The sequence below is a fragment of the Lagopus muta genome, chromosome 3 (genome assembly GCF_023343835.1).
Source record: "Lagopus muta isolate bLagMut1 chromosome 3, bLagMut1 primary, whole genome shotgun sequence".
Lineage (NCBI taxonomy): Eukaryota > Metazoa > Chordata > Aves > Galliformes > Phasianidae > Lagopus > Lagopus muta.
This window is the reverse complement of record NC_064435.1, coordinates 35,312,072-35,318,071: the sequence shown is the minus strand read 5'-3', so window position 1 is coordinate 35,318,071 and position 6,000 is coordinate 35,312,072. Positions and strand designations below refer to the sequence as shown.

The window sequence follows — 6,000 nt, the reverse complement described above, 5'->3', positions numbered from 1 at the left end:
ATTTGTTTCTTCTTAGGAAACATATGATCTTTACCTTATAGGCAGATTTTTTGTCCAAAGTTGCTAGGATTTAGATAGCTACTGATCAGCGTTTGGCTTGAAAATAGCCCTGGGGAGAAGGATTTGGGGGTTCTGGTTGATGAAAGGTTTAACATGAGCTGGCAATGTGAGATTTTAGCCCAGAAATCTAACTGTATCCTGGATTGTATCAACAGAAATGTGACCTGCAGGTTGAGGGAGGTGATGCTGCCCTTCTACTCTGCTTTCATGAGGCCCCACCTGGAGTAATGCATCCAGTTCTGGGGCCCCCAGCACAAGAAAGGCATGGAGCTGTTGGAGCAGATCCAGAGGAGGTCCACAAAGATGATTAGAGGGCTGGACACCTCCCCTGTGAAGGCAAACAGAGAGAGATGGAGCTCTTGGAAAAGAGAAGGCTTCAAGGACAACTTATAGCTGTCTTCCAGTACTTGAAAGGGACCTACAGAAAAGCTGGGAAGGGCCTTTTTATAAGGACAGGTAGTGACAGGATGAAGGGAAATGGTTTAAAACTGGAAGAGGGTAGATTTAGACTAGATAGTAGGAAGAAATTCTTTACTGTGAGAGTGGTGAAACACTGGAGCAGGCTGCCCAGTGAGGTCGTGAATGCCCCCTCCATGGAAGCATTCAAGGATGGGGCAGTGAGCAACCTGGTCTAGAGGGAGGTGTCCCTGCTTATAGCAGAGGGTTAAAGGGGATCTTAAAGGTTCCTTCAAACCCAAACCATGCTATGATTCTATGATTTGTTAAAGCTCCTTCTGTGCTAGGCATTTGCTAAGAAAAGCATTCTCTGGACTTTCATTTTGTTTCAGCTGTACTTGAAGACTAGAAAATTTTAGGATGGTTTTCAAAGCAAACTGAAGATTACATTTAGCTATATGACATATACATTTGTACTACATAATCACAGCTAACACAAAATTGCTAGTGAATCCATCATCACAGTCCTTTTTTGGCAAATTATTTGTCTTGGATTTCTGCAGAGGCATCCAGTTCAAACACCATGGGCTGTTACTAATGAGAGTAAATTAACTTCTCTGCCTGAGATTTTTCAAGGAAGAATACAAAGCATCAGAATATAATCTCCTGCAAAGCAAGAGCTCCCAAATATCCTTACTTCATTCTTGAACAATCTCTGCAGTCTTTAAACAAAAGATCTCGGTAGAACATAGTATTTTATGGCGTTATTTCTTATAACCACAAGAGGGGGTGTGAAGAACATTATCTGCTTTGAAATTTCTCCCTAAGCCTTTCCTTTAGTGCATGATATGTTAGAGGTATCACAAAACCAGTCATTTCATGGAATGACTGAAATTTTCAGTCATTTTTTAAAATGACTCCTTCACTCACTGATTTGGCAAAATGACTAAAAGTTTCATGCGTTTTATGAAATGACTGACGTGCTGGATATTCTGCTACACTATTTGACTGTTTCATTCGGTAACAGGCATATTGTGAAAAAGGAGTTGCTGGAGAAGGATCCTTTGCTTTTTTTCTGCAGTCACTGCTGAAGAAGGCTCTGAATTTTGAAAGTAGCTTCAGGAAAGAACTTTACAAAAAGTATAGGAAGTTCCCAACTACCTGATACTTAAGGAATAATGCTGTGCAACTACTGCTGAGATCTAAAATGCAAGCCGAGATCCCAAATCAATGCCCAGATAGAGTACTACCTGCTTGCCAGGTAAGTTTTAAAGATCACTATTTTTTTTGCTTCCTGCTGTTATTATTATTCATCTATTTCTTTGTTCTGGAATTGCTAGTTAATTCTTTTGTACTTCCTCTGTTCCTCAGAGATATGAAATTCTACACTGTCGTGACAATATTTCTAATCAAGAAATGTTGGACTAAAGAAGCATCTCCCATATTCTATGTGAGTGTTGAAGATGATAACATTTACATATTGCTACAGTCCATGGTTGTTGTGATCATCTCATAAATGCTTATTGCTTACTGTCTAAATATACAAACATAACAAAATCTTTCTGTCTTCAGCACCTGAGAAAAAGACAGACACCTCAATACACTCATTTGTGAGAAAGGCAAGCTGACCACACTGATATTCAAGCTTAGTCTCAAGGGGATAATGGTGTACCAAGACTACTTGCCCAAAATTTATGTTTCCTGAGACCTTACCTCAGATGAAATGCCAGAAGTGGCCTTTCAGTTTTTCATCAGTTTTCTCCTATTTGATGCTACTGTTGTGCTGTGGAATGATAGAACTGAACTCACTACTAAAATCACCCAAGTACTGGAGGCTCTGCGTCCTCTGTTTAGTTTGATGCATTGAAAAGCAAGATACCCACAAGGCTAGGGCTCTTCCAAAAGTGATATTAAACGTATGTTTCAAACATGCATGGTAGACAATAATTCATGGAACGGACCTGTAGGGGTTTGTTTAGTCCCATTCTCAAAAATACCATCCAACAATCTGGAATAAAATTCTCACCCCATACAGCTCTGTTGGGTACCATTCCCAAATGTGGGTGTATCTCAAGCTCTCTCCCACCAGGGATCATTAACAGCCTCCATAGCATGCATAATCTGCTCTCAGTGCTCAGCAGTCTTTCTGTTGACTCTGCTGCAGAAACATATCTAGAAGATGCACTGGCCCTCATGACAATGATGTAGGTGACCAAACTGGCACTTTGGCTTAAGTGAATCTTAAACCTGTTCTCGTATCTTAAGCCTGTCAGAAAAGATTCACCCAGACCCACAAAATTCTCCAGCCACTGATACCGTTGCGTTAACTGACCTTGGCTTCTAGGTTATCATCCCACTGTCCAATCTGAGCAGATTTCCCACACAACACAGTCATCTGTGAAATCAGGTGGATGAATACACTGAAAAGCAAGGCAGATATAGTAGCTAATGTCATAGAATCACAGAATCACAGAATTGCAAGGTTGGAAACGACCTGCAAGATCATCTAGTCCAACCACCCTCCCATTCCTATTAGTACCACAAGCTACTAAACCATATCTCGTAGCTCACATGGAGCTGGTCATCTCAGTTAGGAATGGATGTCATGGTCATCTCAGTTAGGAAGATATCTTTGCGGTAGTGGCAAATGGAGTATATTGCATGAAGATTTCAGAAATAAGTGTGGAAGTCCATTTGGCTTTAGTAATAACTAAGGAATCAAAGTAATCTTGCATGCTGTCTTTTTAAGTTAATCCAAGCAACAAGATATCAGGTATGGTGTCTCCCTACTAGTTTCAGTAACTTTGTTAAAGTTGTGAAACTTATTCCTATTTTACAGAATGACCGAATGAAACAGCCATTCTGTGAAGTAGCTGAAAATTTTAAACGTTTCCTGAAATGAGTGGTTTCACAATACGACTGCAACACAAGCAAATCCAGAGTCACTCATTACATTTCCAGTAATGTGTATTTCCCAGTAAAGCACAAGGAACAGAAAAATTACCTATAGCTTTGTTTTATGCCATGCTGAAAGAAGAGCAAAAAAAAAAAAAAGGAAAAGATGCATGTTCCAAGTGAAAATGGTTCTCTAATGATACAAAACCCTAACCTGGATAATACAAACCTCCTTTGCAGCATATATTTAACTATAATTTACCTTTCTGGAAGGCACTATAGTGATATAGCTTAGAATAAAATAAATAATCCAAGTTGGGAAGAGTGTTTTCACATAGCCCTATGTCTTCTGAAGGAGTAGCCTACATGCATGTTTTTCCTGTACTCTCCATCATGGGAGTGTAAATTACAGTTCCTTCAGAACTTTCTTTTTCTCCCATGCTCCCACCTTGCTGTTTCCCTGATGTGCCTCAAGGGTCAAATGTGAAACTTATCACTGCCGCCTACTCAACCTTTTCATTAACATCCTTGCTCTAGTCCATTTACCTTTCTTCTGCATATTTTATTTAGTTCTGTGCTAAGTAACAATTCTGCAATTAAGAATCCTGGCAGCTCACAGACACAGTTTTTCCCGGTTTTCTTGCTCTTTTTTGGAAACTTAATTGCTGGCTTTTTAACTTCCAGGTTAGAGCAGCAGGGCGCGGGAGTGCAGTTCATCAAAGCCATTGTATTGATGCTGATGCATAAACTGTCTGGCATGGGATACCACGGAGTAACAAAGGTTCATTATTTCATTTGTATTTGACACATGACCTTGAAAAATGTAAATGTTAAATCTATGGTAATTTGAGTGTTCACCCTGTCATTTAATATTCACAGTCCTCTTTCTCCTTCTCTTTTTCTTTTTCTTTTTACTGTAAATTTGCTGTCCCCAAGGAAAAAGCATATTACAAGTTATCTGAATTTAATTATAACTGAAAGATGATACCCCAAAATATTATGTTATGAAAATCTTATAAGCCAAGAGAACAAGTCTGACGGAAAAGCACTCTGGCTTTGTTAGGAAAACAGAGACCCACAATGAATGAGAATTTTAAAAAATGCCTAAGGAGGCTGAACATCTCAATTCTTGACTGTTTATCTTGAGATGTTCTTAGAGGATCCTGATATGGAGATATTGAGGAATTTCTTCTCTGTATATATAGATTTTTTTGCAGATATCTGTCTGGGAAGCATTGAAATTGTGGTACACAAAATAATGAGTTGATTCTTACTGATTTTTTGACTTAGCAAATTCTTCAAAAACTGCCTTCTCTGCCTCCATCAATATTTGCTGAGTAGATCTGCATTCAGAAGGTTGTTTATGAGAAGCAGACATGATATGGGGGTTAACAAGAGTGTTTGAATTAAAATATCATGGCCTTTGGAAGCTCTTTAGGAGTCATTCTGTGAGCAAGCAGAAACCCAGCCAGGTGACTACCATGGCTGAGAGGGATGGTGCTAACATCAAGCAGGCAGCAGGAACAACAGTCTGAGCTCATAGGCTGCAAGATGTCTCCATGAACCATTTGCAGATTAATGTTTATTAACATGTAAATCTGCAAAGCTTTGAGTCTTTCAGTGAGTTTTTTCAAACAAAAGAAGCTGCTAAATATGTCCAACTATTTTGTAGAAATTTAACAGTTCATTGCTTAGTTGAGCATACTTTTCAAACACTGAAGTGAGTGCCTTACATGGGCTTCATTCTGAATTTCCCATCTTGCTGAAGATCTGTCAGGAAAGCATAATGTTTTAATTAAATGCATCTGAAGGAGAGGTAAATTTAATAATAATAATAAAAAAAACAACAACAAACAAAACAGAACTGTAGAAAGAAGAGTTGTAGCTGAAAAAATTGAGTTGTATATTCAATGTGTTGAGTCACAGAATACCTTTAAATATTGTAAATATTTTCAAAATTGTTTACAATATGAAAACCCCGTGTTGTTTCTTTTTTCCACCCAGAAGAATGAACACTGAGAGATACAGAAGATAGAAGAGACATGATGGATAGTGTTGAGTGAGTCTTATCCATGTAGTAAATTGAACACTGGAAAGAGAAGCAGCAATACTTTCTTCCCAGTTCCCTGTAGTATATGCGTTCTGCCATGAAGGGCCTGTGGCCTTGGCTGTGCACTTTACCATATCTGCCTGTCACCTGAAAATCTGCTTTTCCAGACTGAACTAGACCTGATGTCACAGCACTCAATGCACACATTCTTGGGCCTTTCTCTCTCTCTCTTTTTCTTTTTTTTTTAAAGTTACTTAGCACCTTAGCACACTAACTCTTGCTTCTGCATTATATCCGTCTCTGGAAAATACTTTCATGCATTTCCACAGACGGTCATAAAAGGCTTGATGAAGAGAACATGCCAGCTTAGGGACAAATTTGAAAGGACAGTAGCCAGGAGTAAAGTAATTATTGTCAACTGAGTCCAAGAAATTTAGACAGCTTATGTATGACCTTGTCATAAAGAACTAAATGGAACAGCGCTAAGGAAGTGTGCATGTGTGATTGATTGATTTAATACTGCTGAACTCTCAATTTTTGGATGGAGTCTGAGAGGTTAGTGAGAAATCCTTTTATTTCATTAACCAAGCACTTTAAAC

At 38.7% G+C, this 6,000-nt stretch overlaps 1 long non-coding RNA gene across 2 annotated transcripts in view; it reads left to right on the top strand.

The window, feature by feature from the left end:
* Positions 1–1,314: 1,314 nt before the first annotated feature.
* LOC125690448 (uncharacterized) overlaps positions 1,315–6,000 on the top strand; it is a 49,681-nt gene continuing 44,995 nt past the window's right edge. Inside the window, exons 1-4 of one of the 2 annotated variants that reach the window (XR_007375680.1) lie at positions 1,315–1,717; positions 1,828–1,906; positions 4,036–4,132; positions 5,356–5,410. This is a non-coding gene — a long non-coding RNA (uncharacterized LOC125690448). Of the gene's footprint in view, positions 1,718–1,827; positions 1,907–4,035; positions 4,133–5,355; positions 5,411–6,000 lie in introns of those variants that run through there. The other variant, XR_007375681.1, reaches the window with a different exon arrangement.